The sequence below is a fragment of the Pristis pectinata genome, chromosome 30 (genome assembly GCF_009764475.1).
Source record: "Pristis pectinata isolate sPriPec2 chromosome 30, sPriPec2.1.pri, whole genome shotgun sequence".
Classification (NCBI taxonomy): domain Eukaryota; kingdom Metazoa; phylum Chordata; class Chondrichthyes; order Rhinopristiformes; family Pristidae; genus Pristis; species Pristis pectinata.
This window is the reverse complement of record NC_067434.1, coordinates 8,111,507-8,128,626: the sequence shown is the minus strand read 5'-3', so window position 1 is coordinate 8,128,626 and position 17,120 is coordinate 8,111,507.

The window sequence follows — 17,120 nt, the reverse complement described above, 5'->3', positions numbered from 1 at the left end:
TTCTAGTCTCACCCAACCTGAGGGGAAAAAGCCTGCATGCATTCACCCTATCCATACCCCTCATAATTTTGTATACCTTTATAAGATCTCCCCTCATTCTCCTGCATTCCAGGGAATAAAGTCCTAACCTACTCAACCTTTCACTATAACTCAGGTCCTCAAGTCCCGGTAACATCCGTGTAAATTTTCTCTGCGCCCTTTCAAGCTTATTGATATCTTTCCTATAGGTAGGTGACCAGAACTGCACACAACATTCTTAAGTTTGGCCTCACCAATGTCTTACACAACTTCAACATAACATTCCAACTCCTGTACTCAATGCCCTGATTTATGAAGGCCAGTGTGCCAAAAGTTCTCTTTACGACCCTATCTACCTGTGATGCCACTTTCAAGGAATTATGGATTTGTATTCCCGGGTCCCGTTGTTCTTCTGCACACCTCAGTGCCCTACCATTCACTGTGCAAGTCTTATCCTGGTTTGTCCTCCCAAAGTGCATCACCTCACACTTGTCTGCATTAAATTCCATCTGCCATTTTTCTGCCCATTTTTCCAGCTGGTCCAGATCACTTTGCAAGCTTTGATAGCCTTCCTCGCTGTCCACTACACCCCCAATCTTGGTGTCATCTGCAAATTTGCTGATCCAGTTTACCACATTATCATCTAAATCATTAATATAGATGATAAACAATAACGGACCCAACACCGACCCCTGCGGCTCACCACTAGTCACAGGCCTCCAATCAGAGAGACAACCATCTACTACCACTCTCTGGCTTCTCCCGCTAAGCCAATGTTGAATCCAATTGACTACTTCATCCTTGAATGCCAAGTGACAATCTTCTGGAGCAGCCTCCCAGGTGGGACCTTGTCAAAGGCCTTGCTAAAGTCCATGTCGACAGTGTCCACCATCTTCCCTGATCAACCTTCCTGGTAACCTCCTTGAAAAACTCTATAAGATTGGTTAGACATGACCTGCCACGCACAAGGCCATGTTGACTCTCCCTAATCAGGCCCTGTCTATCCAAATACTTGTATATCCTGTCCCTTAGAATACCTTCCAATAATTTACCCACGACTGAAGTCAGGCTCACCGGCCTATAATTTCCTGGCTTATTCTCAGAGCCTTTCTTCAACAAGGAAACAACATTAGCTATCTTCCGGTCTTCTGACACCTCACCTGTGGCTAAGGACATTTTAAATATCTCTGCCAGGGTCCCTGCAATTTCTGCACTAGCCTCCCACAAGGACCAAGGGGACACCTAGTCAGGCCCTGGGGATTTATCCACCCTAATTCACCTCAGGACAGCCAGCACCTCCTCTTCCATAATTCAGATGCAGTCCATGACCTCACTACTCTTGAACAGTATCACTTGATTTCTGATGATTACTCCCCGAGGAGGTTTGTTGGAAGTGAAGTACAACACTGTGGTGAGAAATACTGAGAAAAACGTCAGGGGCACTGACACAGATCTTCACTGAGACTGGCCGTGTTGTAGACCTGTTGGTTAGGATCGTGGCTTGCATGCTGTAATGAAGCAAACATAAAATAGTAACAAATTTCTGTGGGCAGTTGAGTTTAATGAGGATGTTGCACAATCTAATTGTTGGAGCTTTAATGAGGTTGAAAGAGGCTACATAGTAATTGTTAGTGCTGCTTCTTGCATTTCTCTTGGAGTTGTTCACACAGTGAAGATCTTGTTCTCTACGCCTCCAGAGGAATCAAGTCCATGCTGCAATTTGAGGAGTAGCTCTTCAGCCACTGCCATGAGACAGTGGGGAACCTTGGTAATAATCTTCCCAGCAGGGAGACCTCTCTGTGGTTACCATGGTCAGACTTTTCTCCCTTCTTGAAGGCGGTCACAATTATAGCTTCTTTGAGGTCCTCTTGGATAGCCTGCTATTCTTAGACATGAATAATGTCAGGGTGCAAAACATAACATGATTAAAACTATTTGGTTACAGAACCAGTTGCCTGTTTTGTTGTATATCACAAAGTTGAACTGCATTGGACTGAAGGGTTTGAAAGACTCTGTCCTTACAGATGAGATGTTAAGACAAGGCCCTGTCTCTCTGGTGATGTGAAAGATCCTTTGGAACTATTTCAAAGAAGAGCACAGGAGTTAATTTGGTGTTGCAGCCAATACTTGTGCCTTACCCAATATCGTTCCTTCAATTAATATCACTGAAACAGATTAACCAATGACACATCATTTACGGGATCTTGCTTTGAACAAATTGGCTTCTGCTTTTCCCATGTTACAACTGCAATTACAATTAAAAAATTGAGTCATTGACTATGAAATAGTTGGGATGTTCTAAAGCTCTGATAAGCATTATTCAAATGCAAGCAAATAAAACCAGTAAAATGCAGAAATATTCAGCAGATCAGGCAGTGCATGTGGAGCGAGAAACAGTTAAGGTTTCAGGTTGTTAAGCTTTCATCAGTACGGACAAAAGCTAGAAACAGAACATGACTCAAGTTGCAGAGATGTGGGAGGGGTGGGCAGAACAACGGGCATGTCTGTGATAGGACGGAGGCCAAGAGAGTCTGAACAACTGAATGTGGTGGTACTGGCTGAGCAAAAGGGGGCAATGGCAGGTTCAACTCCGAGGTTCCGCAAAAGGAGATGTAAATAGAAGGAAGTAATTGAAAATGGAGGAGGAGAGAGAAACAAGCAAAAAATGTTGGAACTGTGGGAAACAAACTGAAGAAGCAAAGCACTGCAGATGCTGAAAACCTGAAATGAAAACAGAGAAAACAGAGAATGCCGAAAATACTCAGCAAATCAGGCAGCCTCCGTGGAGAGAGAAAAACAGAGTTAACATTTCAGGTTGATTACCTAAAATCAGAATGGGCTAGTTTTGATATAGAATGGAAAGGCTGGTTTTCTGAAATTGTTGAATTCAGTATTAAGTCCTGAAGGTGATAATGTACAAAGTTAGAAGATGACGTTGGATTTCATTGGAACAGTGTGAGAAACCAAAGGCACAGAGGTCAGAGCAGAATGGAAAACTAAAGTGACAGGCAGCTGGATGCTCAGAGTTATCCTTATAGACTAACCAGAGATATTCTGCAAAGCAGTCACCCAATCTGTATTTGGTTTCTACAAAGTAAAGGAGACCATATCATGAGCATCAAATGTACAGACTGAAGACTGAATGCAGTCAGTGCTACATTCAACATACAGGAGTCACCCTGAGCTTCCATTTGTCAGTCACCTTAATCTGTACCTCACTCCCACTCTAACCTCTTTACACAGTTCCAACGAAGCCCAGTGTGAGTTCGAGGAACAGTATCTCATCTTTTAACACCGCAACATTACAGCCCTCACGAATTAACATTGTATTGAACAACTTCAGATGATCAGTGTTTCCAGTTTGAATCAAACTGGCCAATTCTATTAAAAAGTTCATCAGCCTGAAATGTTTACTGCATCTCTCTCCATAGATGCTCCCTAACCTGCAGATTATTTTCAGCATTTTCCGTTTTTATTTCAGATTTCCAGCAGATGCAGATCTTTATACAAATGCAAGCCTGTTTAGTTACAAGCAAGGCAGATCTACATCAGTTCAACCATTGAAAGAGACTTTACTTTCCTCATTGCTGCTTCTGTTTGTTTAGATGGCTTTCTTGCTTATGTTTCGCTGGGAGTTTCCACCTGCTATAAGAACCTCCTAATGTAAATCCTCATGTTATTTTTGGCTAGCTTATACTTGTACTCCCTAGTCCCACTCTCATAATTACATCTAGAAATCAATCAATTATAGTGTATGTATAACATCACCTGTAGGGAACCTCGTTTTCTAGACTAAAAGCTACCAATCCTGTATATCACCTAATTCAACCAAAAGTGAGCCTACATTTATATTACTCACTGAGTTAGGAGACTGCAAGGATTCCACTTGATGGATACATTTGAGTAATGTGACTCACACTTGAAAAAGTGTACGAGCATTTATCAGGTAATGCAGATCAGAGGAATAAGCAAGGGGGAATGATAGACATTGGCATTTCCTGTGCAACTGAGCCCTTTACTGTGATTTCATCTTTTTTCAAGAAGTTGATTTCAACTACGATCACTTTGATTCCCCACACCATCTTTCCTCACCCACTCTGGGCCCCTCTTCCCCCTTCCCCTGGCCATGATACCAGCCTTGACATTTTAAAATGAGCAGCAGCACATTGCCGTTGAAAGACACTAAGAGATTAGATTGGCCATCCTTTCTATTGACCATTCCAGAATGCCCAATCCAAGAACAATTTATATAATGCCTTTCATCTAATATATCTCAATATGCTTCAAAGTAGGTTATCAAACACAGATCGACACTGAGGGATGTAAGAAGACGTTAAGACAGGTGGCAGATAGCATAGTCACTGAAGTAGGTTTTAAGGAGAGCAAGTAAGGAAGTGAGGTGAAACAATTTAAGGAAGAAGTTCTGGAGTTTATGGCCTGGAAAGCTGAAGGTACGGCTGCCAGTGGAGGATGAAGAAAACCAGGGATATAATTAAGGCCAGTACTGGAGGAATGCAGAGACCTTGTACAGGTTCAGAAAGTTAGTGTGAGGCAATCCATAAAATGCAATGATAGCACAGATGCACTTTTGCACAAAATTAAATTTTACACAATGTATTACGGCTTGATAGGTAACAAACATAAGAATCGGCTAATGTAATCAGACCAATTAATTTATCCGATGACCTAATAAATTCCTGGTTCTTGTGATAATACTACTACTTTAAGAATATGGTGTATTTGCATTGAGTAAAAAGATTTTGTAACTTCAATAACCAGGACTACAATTAAATACCAAGTTGATATTAATCAGCTTACCTAGATTATAGTAAAGAGCCATAAGTTGAAATATTCAGACAGGGCAAGGGGAAGCTCATTGGACTTAGGGCTGGGTTTCTCCCTGAAGGCATTTACCAGAGTGAGATGTTCTGGGCCATACAAAATCTAATGTACACATCAAGTTCCCACAAGCAACAATTGAATTGTGGTCATAAGTTCAGGTGTCGATTGAGGGAGAAGTGTTGGCCAGGATCTCCGCTCTTCTTCATATTGTACAATGAGACATTTTTCAATTTACCTGAGGGGGAACACAGAAGCTCACTTTAACATGAAGGACACCTCCAATGACGCAACAGTCTGCTTGAGTACTGCACTGGAATGTCAACAGAGCTTTTGTGAAATTCCCGGTGAAGGATTTGAGCTGAAATGGACTCAGAGCTGTGTCTGCTACAAAAGACAACAACTGATAACTAATGGCAACACATTTGAAGCTATGAATAAAGGTACATACACAATGGGAACTTAGTTATGTTATTTTGTTTAGACTGTTTTGCCAAACGTTGTACTGCTGATGTTGTGTCTCCATCACCCCACTGCATCCTTGCTACTACCCTGCCCCCCACCACTCCATCACCCCTGCTCCCCAGCCACACTCCGCAACAAGGAGTGTGCCTACTAGGAACACAATCAGGGATGGAATATCATGACAATGGATTGCTGGGGCATCAGGTTGATAATGTGGGAGGTGGTGGGAAAATGAGGTCAACTCTGAATCCTCGGTTTGCCCACCAAGTTTCTAAAATTCCATCCAGGAGTAAATGTTTAAAGAAACTACCACAAATAATGTCTTATAAAATAACAGAACCAGCACCAATTATCAGCAGTGCCACAGGCAATCTATTGGTCCATTCCTATGCAGGCAAATCAAATTAACAGTAAAGATCCAAATTAGAGTCCAGCAATCCTGAGCTCAGCTATCAGACAGAAACTGGCACTGGGGTACTCTGTAATGGCAATGCAAATCTCTCATTTTGGGCTTTTAAATTAGTCTGAGACACCAAGTTACATATATAGAACATAGAACCCGCATTTTCCCGACTGCAAACATTAAGCTAACCGGCCTATAGTTACCTGCCTTTTTCCTACATCCTTTTTTAAATAGTGGTGTGACATTCGCTGTCTTCCAATCTGTTGGGACCTGTGACATTTTATCCTGCTCTAAGATCTATCTAACCCTTCCCTCCCACATAGCCCCCTATTTTTCTATCATAACATCAGGAATAGTTAGTTAATTACAGGCCCAGCCTTGGCACTGTGTCTGATTCAGCAGTGGGAATGGTGGAAGGATTGCAACTTAATGTGAACACCACTTTGATGGACATAACCATTTCATACAAGCCATTAAGAGTTTTATTCTATTCACCGCGAGGGTATTACAGGCTCCCACAATCTATGTGATGAGTAGTGGACTCCTCTTCCCAACCTCTTTTTCCACTCCCCCTCTGTTTCACTTACTCAAAAGAATCCTGCTGGATATCAGTGCAGGATTCGGAGCTGAAGCTGCTGGTCTTCACACACTGTCTTTGGAGTGGGGTTCAGATCCTCTGCTTCTTGACTCAGGTGGGAATACAACCACAGAGCCAAAGGCGCAGTCCTGTCTGCAGTTCATATGCGCTTATTCATTCCTTCAATGGTTCAGTAATTAAAGAGTAAAACTGTCCTGGTTGACTTAATGTGGAGAATTGCAGAAATGAAAGTTAAATCAAGAGTTCTGGCCCTCAGTTGCTATCAATACTGGAAGAAGTCTGATGAGGATAACTGACATGCTGTCCAAGGCCAATCATACAACAATACAACAATCGCTATCACTAAAGAGGTAGAGCTGAGTAAACTAGTGGGCTTAAAGGTAGATAAGCCCCCTGGTCCTAATGAAATGCATCCCGGGGTACTGAAAGAAATGGTGGAAGTTATAGTAGAGGCATTTGTGATAATTTACCAAAATTCTCTGGACTCTGGGCAGGTTCCAACAGATTGGAAGACAGCGAATGTCACACCACTATTTAAAAAAGGATGTAGGAAAAAGGCAGGTAACTATAGGCTGGTTAGCTTAATGTTTGCAGTGGGGAAAATGCTTGAACCTATCATTAAGGAAGAAATAGCGAGATATCTGGATGGAAATGGTTCCATCCGGCAGACACAGCATGGATTCAGGAAGGGCAGGTCCTGTTTGACAAACTTACTGGAGTTCTTTTGTGATATAACAAGCCCAGTAGATAGTGGGGAACAGGTGGATGTTGTATACTTGGATTTCCAGAAGGCGTTTGGTAAGGTGCCACATAAAAGACTTATCCTTACTTGAGAAAAGATATACTGGGTTTGGAGGCGGTGCAGAGGAGGTTCATCAGGCTGATACTGGAGATGAGGGGTTAGCCTATGAGGAGAACATTGAGTTGCCTGGGACTATAATTGCTGGAATTCAGAAGAATGAGAGGGGATCTTATAGAAACATATAAATTATGAAAGGGATAGATAAGATTGAGGCAGGAAAGTTGTTTTCACTGGTAGGTGAGACTAGAACTAGGGGACATAGCCTCAAGATTCAGGGGAGTAGATTTACGATGGAGATGAGGAGGAACTGCTTTCCCAAGAGAGTGGTGAATCTGTGGAATTCTCTCCCTAGGGAAGCAGTAGAGGCTGCCTCATTAAATATACTTAAGACACAGTTAGATAGATTTTTGCATAGCAGGGGAATTAAGGGTTATGGGGAAAAGGCAGGTAGGTGAATCTGAGTCCACGGCCAGATAAGCATGATCTATTGAATGGCAGAGCAGGCTCGAGGGGCCAGATGGCCGACTCCTGCTCCTATTTCTTATGTTAATAGGCTTATGTTTCAACAATGCTTTAATAATAGTCATGAGGCCAGGGTACCATGAAACTAAGTCAAAGACAAGTTATTTTCATTTAGCTCCTCTAATATAATAAACATCTTAAGAATTCAAGAAGAAAATTATTGTCAAGTTTCCCCAGAATGTGGTTAGAATGTGGATCCTGGTACCACGAGGAGTAGTTGAGAGAACTAGAGGGAAGGTGGATCAGAATATGAAGAAAAATGGAACAGAAGGATATCTTGATGGGGCTATATGAAGTAATCAAAAAATTTTTAAAAACTGCAGATGCTGGAAGTCTGAAATAGAAACAGAAAATGTGCCAGAGTGCGAAGTTTTCCAGTATAAAATATAATGTACACAGCAAGATCCCACAAGCTACAATCTGATTACAACTATAACGAATCTATTTTAGGAGATGGTGAGGGAGAAGTGTTGGCCAGGACATTGAGTGACTCCTCTGTCCTTAATCACATTATATGATGAGATTTTTTGCATTCACTCAAGAAGGAACACGAAATCTCACTACAGGCAACTCCCACATTAAGGAGGGGTTGCAATCTCGAAAACCGTCCATATCGCGATTTATTACAATGCACCCTTTTCCCATTGAATTCCATGTTATAAGTGGAGATGCGTTCCTACGATATGTTTTTCTCTCACATTAACCTATATTATCAGTGATGACAAAGTGACCCACCGCTGTTATTTAACAGCTGAAGCCAACATTAGACAAGGGGGATGGACAAAACGTGGATTAGGAAAGGGTTTAGGAAGTGGGAATATCAGGGAAAGAGATGGGATTTAAGGATTGGGGCTCATGGGAGAATGGCAGCATAGGAGTTCAGGGGGTAATGCGTAAAAGTGCTGTGACTTACTGGAAGTGGAGTAAAGGTTGAGGGATTACTTTAAGGACTGACAGTGGTATCTGTGGCTCCCCTATAAGCAGCACACCAGAGAAAATGCCTCACAAATGAAGAGTGCAGCAACGCCGCACGCTGAGGTGTCTGTTCACATGTCCATGGACTGGAGACAGCACAGCAAAGTCAGGACTCAGTTGTGACTGCCAACCCAATCGATGCAGTGACGTCATACCCATATCCTATTGCCTCACAGTATTGAGTGACTGAAAATAAAAATTGACAAAATTTGCTGTACCTTTTGAATTTTGTGGGTTTTTTTAAACATAAATTCTGCAAGAGAAAATTTTATTCCATATCTCAAATTTTTGGGTAGTGATTTCCGAACTCCATAAGGGCAAATTTCCATTACCCAAACTGCGAAAATGGGAGGTTGTCTGTATACGGACTTCAACACCAACATTACTGAAATTGTAACTTTCTCACACAATGGTTGTTAGTTCTGGTATAATATTAAACTTATGTTTTCTTTACCCAGGTGGAATATGAAAACAAATTAGTTTGCAAGTCACTTCAAAAAGTTTAACTTGATATCCTTGATGCATTATTATAAAGGAATGTCCAGCTGCAGTCAGGCTGATTTGTTATCCAAGTTTCAAAAACAACAATCATTTCACCTTGTGTCATGGCCACATGAAAAACTTATTCAGAGTACCCACCAAATTAGTTAGTGTTAAGTGAACGTTAAGAATTTATTTTCTAAGAAGCATAATACAAGTGTTCTGATCCAGAAAATAAACATGTTGTTAAGACTTGTCATATGCTTTGATGCCAGTCTGTCTTCTGCTCCAACTATCAATAAAATACAAAATGAAAATCTAAAATCTGCCAATGCTGGAAATCGGAAATAAAAACAGAAAATGCTGAAAATACTCAGCAGGTCAGGCAGCATCTGTGGAAGGAGAAACAGAGTTAATGTTTCAGATCAAAGACTCTTCATCAGAACAAAAAACAAACTGCTGGAGGAACTCAGCGGGTCAGGCAGTGTCTGTGGAGGCAGAGGGATGGTCGATGTTTTGGGTTGAGACCCTGCATCAGGACTGAGAGTGTAGAGGGGAGAAAGCCAGTGTAAAGAGGTGAGAGGGATGGTTGAGGCAGGAGCTTGCAGGTGATAGGTGGAACCAGGTGAGGAGGGGGATAATGGGCAGATGCAGCCAGGTGGGGGTAAGGGAGGGGAAGGTGAAGGTAGAGACAGAAGTTGGAAGCTGGTAAGTGGAGACACAGGAGGGTGCAGATGCTGTAATCTGATAAGTAAGGAAGGTGTAATGGAGAGATGATGAGTAGATAGAACCAGTGGGGAAGGGATTAGGAGGTTTGTCTTTCCAGTGAATTTGGAGGATATCGTGGAGGCAGCATCAGTTGTACTTTTCCAGTGCCGTGAGCTGCCTGCTGTAGGTAGTCCGGGTCTCAGAAGTATGTAGTAGGCCAGGGATCATTGCTGTCCAGTAAACCATATAGTTTGTGCCAGGGATCTTCAACTACCCCTTTTCCTCAATCGACCAAAGGCTGTGCTGCTATTGAATTTCATCATTGATGTTTGCCTTCACCAAAAGAAGTGTGAGAAGTGGTCTGCATTTTTCAGGATCTTATGGTGAACCCTTACTATTGGAGGGTAGCAGAGGCAGATTTTGTTATAAGGCCATCCCCACCATCAAGGACATCTTCAAGAGGCGGTGCATCAAGAAGGTGGCATCCATCACTAAGGACACTCACCATCCAGGACATGCCCTCTTCTCGTTACTACCATCAAGGAGGAGGTCAGGAGCCCAAAGACCCACACTCAATGTTTCAGGAACAGCTTCTTCCCCTCCGCCATCAGATTTCTGAATGGTCCATGAACACTACCTCGTTATTCCTCTTTTGCACTGATTATTTGTTTATTTATTGTAACTTACAGTGATTTTTATTTCTTTGCACTGTACTACTGCCGCAAAACAACAAATTTCACAACATATGTCAGTGATAACAAGCCTGATTCTGATTCTTCTCACATCCTTTCATGTTGGAGTCAACAAAGTCTGAGAGCTCAGCCTCCAAGCATGTACAAATACATGCATCATCTGCATTGCAGCTCACTTTCTGAGGTTTGAGAAATATTTTAATTTAAATGTTGTGCTGTTTTGAATAGTTATTTTAAAACAAAAAAAACACACACGCAAAATGAGGGCCTGGGAATGAAGGCCAAAGAAGCACAGATTATTGAGGGGAAGGTGCAGTGTGGAAGAAAGAAGTAAAGGGTTAAGTCAATAAAGCATGGAAGCGTACAACAGAAAGGACTGCTAGGGTCAGGTGGCTTGTTTCCATGCTGTATATTCTTTGTAGTCTTTGATATATTAAGAAAAGTGAAAGAAAGTTGAGAATAAGAGGAACTACGTATAGAGAAGAGGAAAACAAGTTGAGAATGACGTATAGAGGCCAAATAATTCACTGTGGAGGAGAGGTCCAAAGGCACAGTGAAAAGTTTAGGTAAAAAGTAACAGTAAAATACAGGGAGGAGCGGAGAGAATGAAGTGCTGAGGAACAAAAAGGGATAACGGTAGAGCTCACTAACTGATCAGGAAAGGGGACAAGACATCCAGAATATGCAATAGTTCAAGAAAAGCACATGAGAGAGCGAGTCTGACAAATTATATTTCTGTAGCATCGTAACATAGGTAAGCAACTCAAATTCTTCACAATTGTACAATCAGATATAATACAATAGCAAGCAAAAGAAGGAAATATGTCAGACTAAAATCTTAGTCAGGAAATGTCTTGACATAAACAGTGTCTTGAAGCAGAAAAAAGATGTTTAGGGAGAAGATTATAGAGATTAGACTCCGACAGCAAAGAAGTAACGGGACAAAGGTGTCAGGGATGGACAACAGTAAAGGCGGTGCTGGAAGAATGTGAAGTTCTTTGAAAATTGCTGGGCAGGAGGAAGTTACAAAGGTAGTGAGGAGCAAGACCACAGTCAGGTTTGTAGTTGAGGACAAGACCTTTAAAACCAAGAAATCGAAGTGAGTGGAAAATAAAGAAGTAAGAATCTGGAAAATTGGCAAATTGGTTTATTATTGTCACATGTACCGAGGCCCAGTGAAAGACTTTGTTTCGCATGCCATCCATACAGATGTAAAAGATGTAAAATTTTCCATAAAGAAAAGAAATTACTGAAAATTTGAAGACGGATGAAATCAGCAAGTTGATAAGATCAACTAGAAGGGAGAAAATATTAGTTATACCTGCAATGAGAAATTCAACAAGAAAATGGGTACAAACACAACTGAAGAAATAGCACAGAAAAAAGAGCTTTAAATATGAACACTCCTTGGATTTTGTCAAGTAAGGAATCTCTCATTGAAGAAAAAGACTTCACTAAATTAGCAACCATCTGTCAAACATATGGCAACTCTTATGTTGAGCTCATTTGGAAAAAGCTTTCTATACCTCAAGATCCAAATCCTCTCAACTTTGACATTCTGACAGCTGATGGTGCACAGCTCACTGTGAGCCTGGCAAAAGTTCTTTCCAGAGGAAAGGAAACCAGATGTTTGCTGCAAACCCAAAGCTATGCAAACCCATCTAACCTGAGCTGGCAGTAATGAAGGTTGAGAAATGATTCTGGGGAACTAAAATCTGAAGTACTAAGCTCAAGGAATACCTTCTCTAAAATGTTCCATGTATCTTTCACTCTTCCTTTTAGACACTCCTTAAAATTTTGGTCACCTGTTATAGAGTCATAGAGTCATACAGCACGGAAACAGTCCTTCGGTCCAACTGGTCCATGCCAGCCAAGATTTCCATGTAAGCTAGTGCCACTTGCCTGTGTTTGGCCCATATTCCTCTAAACCTTTCCTATCCCAGCACATTCTCAGTAACACAAAAAGACGCATTTCACTGTGTGTTTCAATGTACATGTGACTAATAAATAAATATTTATCTTATCCATGTACCTTCCAAGTACCCTTTATATGTCACCAATGTACCTGCCTCAACCACTTCCTCTGGCAGCTCATTCCATATACTGACTATTCTGTGGGTGAAAATGTTGCTTCTCCCCCCCCCCCCCCCCCCCAGGTTCCTACTAAATCTCTCCCCTCTCTCCTTAAACCTATGCCCTCTAGATCTTGATTTCCCAACACTGGGAAAATGACTGTGTGCATTCACTCTACCTATGCCCCTCATAATTTTATACAGCTCTATAAGATCACCCCTCATTCTCCTACACTCCAATGAAAAAAGTCTCAACCTGCTCAATCTGTCTCCATAACTCAGTCCCTTCAGTCCCGGCAACATCCTCGTACATCTCCTCTGCGCTCTTTCCAGCTTAGTGGCACCTTTCCTATAGCAGGGTGACCAAAACTGAACACAGTATTCCAAATGAGGCCTCACCAACATCTTGTACAACTGCAACGTAACATCCCAACTTCGATACTCAGTGCCCTGACTGATGAAGACCAGCGCGCCAACCGTCTTCTTCACCATCCTGTCAACTGTGATGACACTTTCAGGGAATCATGTACCTGTACTCCTCAATCCCTCTGTTCTAGTATCTGTTTATGGCTCGATGTCACATCTTTTTTTGTTGTCGACTTTGAAGTGTAGTGGGATATTTTCCCACATTAAATCTGTTGTACAGGTTTGAGTAGAATGGGGAAGTGAAATGAAAGGTGACTGGCAGCTTACCACTAATCACAAAGATTACATTAATCAACCTGTCCTCAAAATATAACCCTTCAACCTCTAGTATAATTTACTGGAAGTTTGCATTTTATCTTTCCTTAGGCAAAGAGCTCAAAATTGAATTCATTACTCCAACTGATAGCTGCCAGCAACTGAAGCATCACTTCTGGCATTTTGGATTCTACAGCACCAGCCAGCCCCAGCACCCACAGAGGAAAAGAACAACATTTTCTTAACCTCTTTTCTACTTGTTCACTATTTTTAAGATTTGTTTCTATCCATATCTCCATTCTATTCCACATTTCCTTTCCCTTAAGGAAATATTCTGATTTGTCTTTCTAGGATCAGAAGATTAACACTTTGACCTCCATCAACTGAAGTTCTGTTTATTCACTTATTCTGTTCTTATTCCTTTGTAACATCCTGATTACATCCACAAGAGGATATGGAGACACAGGTTTGAATCCTTCAACAGCATCTGATGAATTTAAATTTAAGTCGTCAATTTTTTTTAAAAAGCCCAGAATGACATTGGCCTGCACATTGACAGTGAGCACGGTTTCCTACTTTGGCTGCACAGCCAAGGGTCCACAAGAGGGTGCTCTAACCAAACAAGAGCTTCTACTGTAGCTTTTAAATTTGATAGGTTCGAACCAGCAGCTCCACTCTGCCGGCCTTGAGTGGTGAGCTGTGAGTACTATAATGTTGTAAGGACAGAAAATATTGGAAACACTCCACAAGTCAGGCGGCAGCTGCGAGGGTAAAAGCAGTACTAATGTTTCAGGATGATGACATTTCATGAGTTCGAATGAAAGGTCATTGATCTGAAACATAAGGTCAAAACATGCTGATAGCTAGCTGGCAGTTCCAGAGAAAGGCTGGGTAACTGCAGTGTGTGCCACGTGTCCACACCCGTGCACTGCATCACAAAAGTTCAAGCATGATGCACTCCCCTCAGACCATATACATGATTCCCTGAAAGTGACATCGCAGGTAGACAGGATGGTGAAGACGGCTTTTGGCACTCTGGCCTTCATCAGTCAGGGCACTGAGTATCGAAGTTGGGAAGTTATGTTACAGTTGTACAAGATGTTGTTGAGGCCACATTTGGGGTATTGTGTTCAGTTTTGCTCATCCTGCACGTCTCATATGGGTAGAACTTAGAAATAAAAGATGGGGGGAATCACTTTGATGGGATTATACTACAGGCCCCAGAATAGTCAGCAGACATTAACCAAGCATAACTGTAGGGAAATCACAGATAGGTGTAGGAATAATAGGCTTGTAATAATAGGTGATTTTAACTTTCCTAATATTGACTGGGACTGCCTTGGTGATAAGGGAATAGATGGGAAAAAATCTGTTGAGTGTGTCCAGGAAAGTTTTCTGAAGCAATATGTAGACGGCCCTACTACAGAAGGGGCAACACTTGACCTCCTCTTAGGAAATGAGGCTGGGCATGTGGTTGATGTGTTGGTTGGGAAGCATTTTGGGACCAGTGATCATAACTCTATTACTTTTCAAGATAGTCATGCAAAAAGATAGGACCAGTCCTCAAGTTAAACTCCTAAATTGGGGGAAAGCTAATTTCTATGGCATCGGACAGGAACAGCTAATCGGACAGCTAATTGGAAGAATCTGGCAAGTGGGAGACTTTTAAAAGTGAGATAAGAAGAGATCAGGGCCAGCATGTTCCTGATGGAGTGAAGGACAAGGCTGGGAAGATTAGGGAACCTTGGCTGACAAGGGATATTGTCGGAAAAAAGGAGACATATATCAGGTATAGGTAGCTGAAATCAAGCGATGGAGGAAATAAGGAGGGCAAAAAGGGGCCACCAGAATCCTAAAATATTCTGTAAGTATATTAAGTGTAAAATGGTAGCTGGGAGAGTGAAGGTCCCCCTAAGGATCAAAGTGGTAATCTATACGTGGAGCTATGGGAAATGGGGGAGGTCTTAAATGAATACTTCTTGTCTTATTACTGTGGGGAAGAACTTGGAAGCTAGTGAGTTCATAAGGTGGATAAATCCCCTGGTCGGGGTGGATAAATCGCCCTCACCAGGTGTATGAGCACATAGTTCCTGGAAAGTAGCAACACAGCTAGACAAGGTGGTGAAGAAGGCGTAGGACATGCTTGCCTTATCTGACAGGACTTTGAGTACAAGAGTTGGGACAGCACGTTACAGCTGTGTGGGACGTTGATGTGACTGCACATGAAATATTGTGGGCAGCTCTGGTCGCCATACTGTAGGAAGCATGTAATTAAGTTAGAGAGGGTGCAGAAAAGATTTTCAAGGATGTTGCCTGGATTGGAGGGCTTGAGTTATAAGGAGCGATTGGATAGGCTGGATCTGTTTCCCCTTGAGCGGAGGATGCTGAGAGGTGACGTGATAGAGATATATAAAATCATGAGAGGCTTAGGTAGGGTAGATAGCCAGAGTCTGTTTCCCATGGGAGGGGTGTCTAAAACTAGAGGGCATAGGTTTAAGGTGAGAGGGAAGAGGCTTAAAGGGGATCTGAGGGGTAAATTTTTCACACACTGTAGTTGGTGTCTGGAATGAGCTGCCAGAGGAGGTGGTGAAGGCAGGAACAGTAAGAACATTTAAGAGGCCCCTGGCCAGGTATTTGAATGAGCAGGGCATAGAGGGGTATGGAATTAATGCAAGCAAGTGGGAATGAGTATAGGGAGGTATGATGGTCGGCATAGACGTGGTAGGTTGAAGGACCTGTTTCTGTGCTGCACAACTCCAAGCAGATGCTGAGGTAAAACGTTGGGTCTTGAAGGATCTTCCACCAATCTTTTGTGTCAAGTTTTAAATGCCTTTTTATCTTGCAAGACAGAAGGAAATTTGTTAGTCAGCAGTGTTAGTAAGATGATGCTGCCGACATAGCATAGCTGCATTATGTGTGTGTCAACTGTGAGGTTGTGATAAAGTAAGTGGGGCAGTGTTGATATTGTCAGATAATGTCTAAGAGTAGCAGCATTAACCTTGGGCAGACAAGGTCAGGAATTTTTCTTGCACTGGTCCCAGATGCTGGGAATTTCTTTCTTTTGCCACGTAGATTCACGAGGATGTTGCTGGGACTGGAGGACTTAAGTAATAAAGAGAGACTGGATGGGCTGGGGCTTTTTGCCCTGGAGTGTAGGAGACTTAGAGGTGACCTTACAGATGTATATAAAATATGAGGGCCATAGGTAAGGCGAGAGTTTTTCCCACAGTAGGGGAGTCTAAAAATAGAGGGCATAGATTTAAGGTGAGAGGGGAAAAATTCAAAGGGGACCCGAGGGGCAAGTTTTTTCACACAGAGGCTGGTGGGTATATGGAACGAGCTGCCGCAGGAAGTGGTAGAAGTAAGGACAATTGCAACATTCAAAAGGAATTTAGACGGGTACATGCATAGGAAAAAGTTTAGAGGGATATGGGCCAAATGCAGGCAAATGGGACTAGCTCAGGTAGGCACCTTGGTCAGTATGGACGAGCTGGGCCCAAGGGCCTGTTTCTGTGTTGTATGACTCTATGACTCTATTCTGACAGTGCTGCTTCATTTCTGCCTGCGGTGTCACCTGCCTCGCCCTCCTGACCCTGCTCTGGCACAAAGCACTGCATTTCTCGACCTCATAAACTAGAATATTGAGATTGCTATCCAAAGGTATGAGGGCACAAGTTCTGCCCAGCCAAACATCCGTAGCCGACATTTACCCTAAAGCTCCTCTAAATCATCACTTTCCGGTCAGATCTCCTTTTAGAGCTGAAGAATTAACATTATTTAGCAGAAGATCAGTTTCAAGCTGAGCAATTTAAATGTACAAATGGTGACGCACAAGAAATATGGTGGAAAATATACCCCAGTCCCA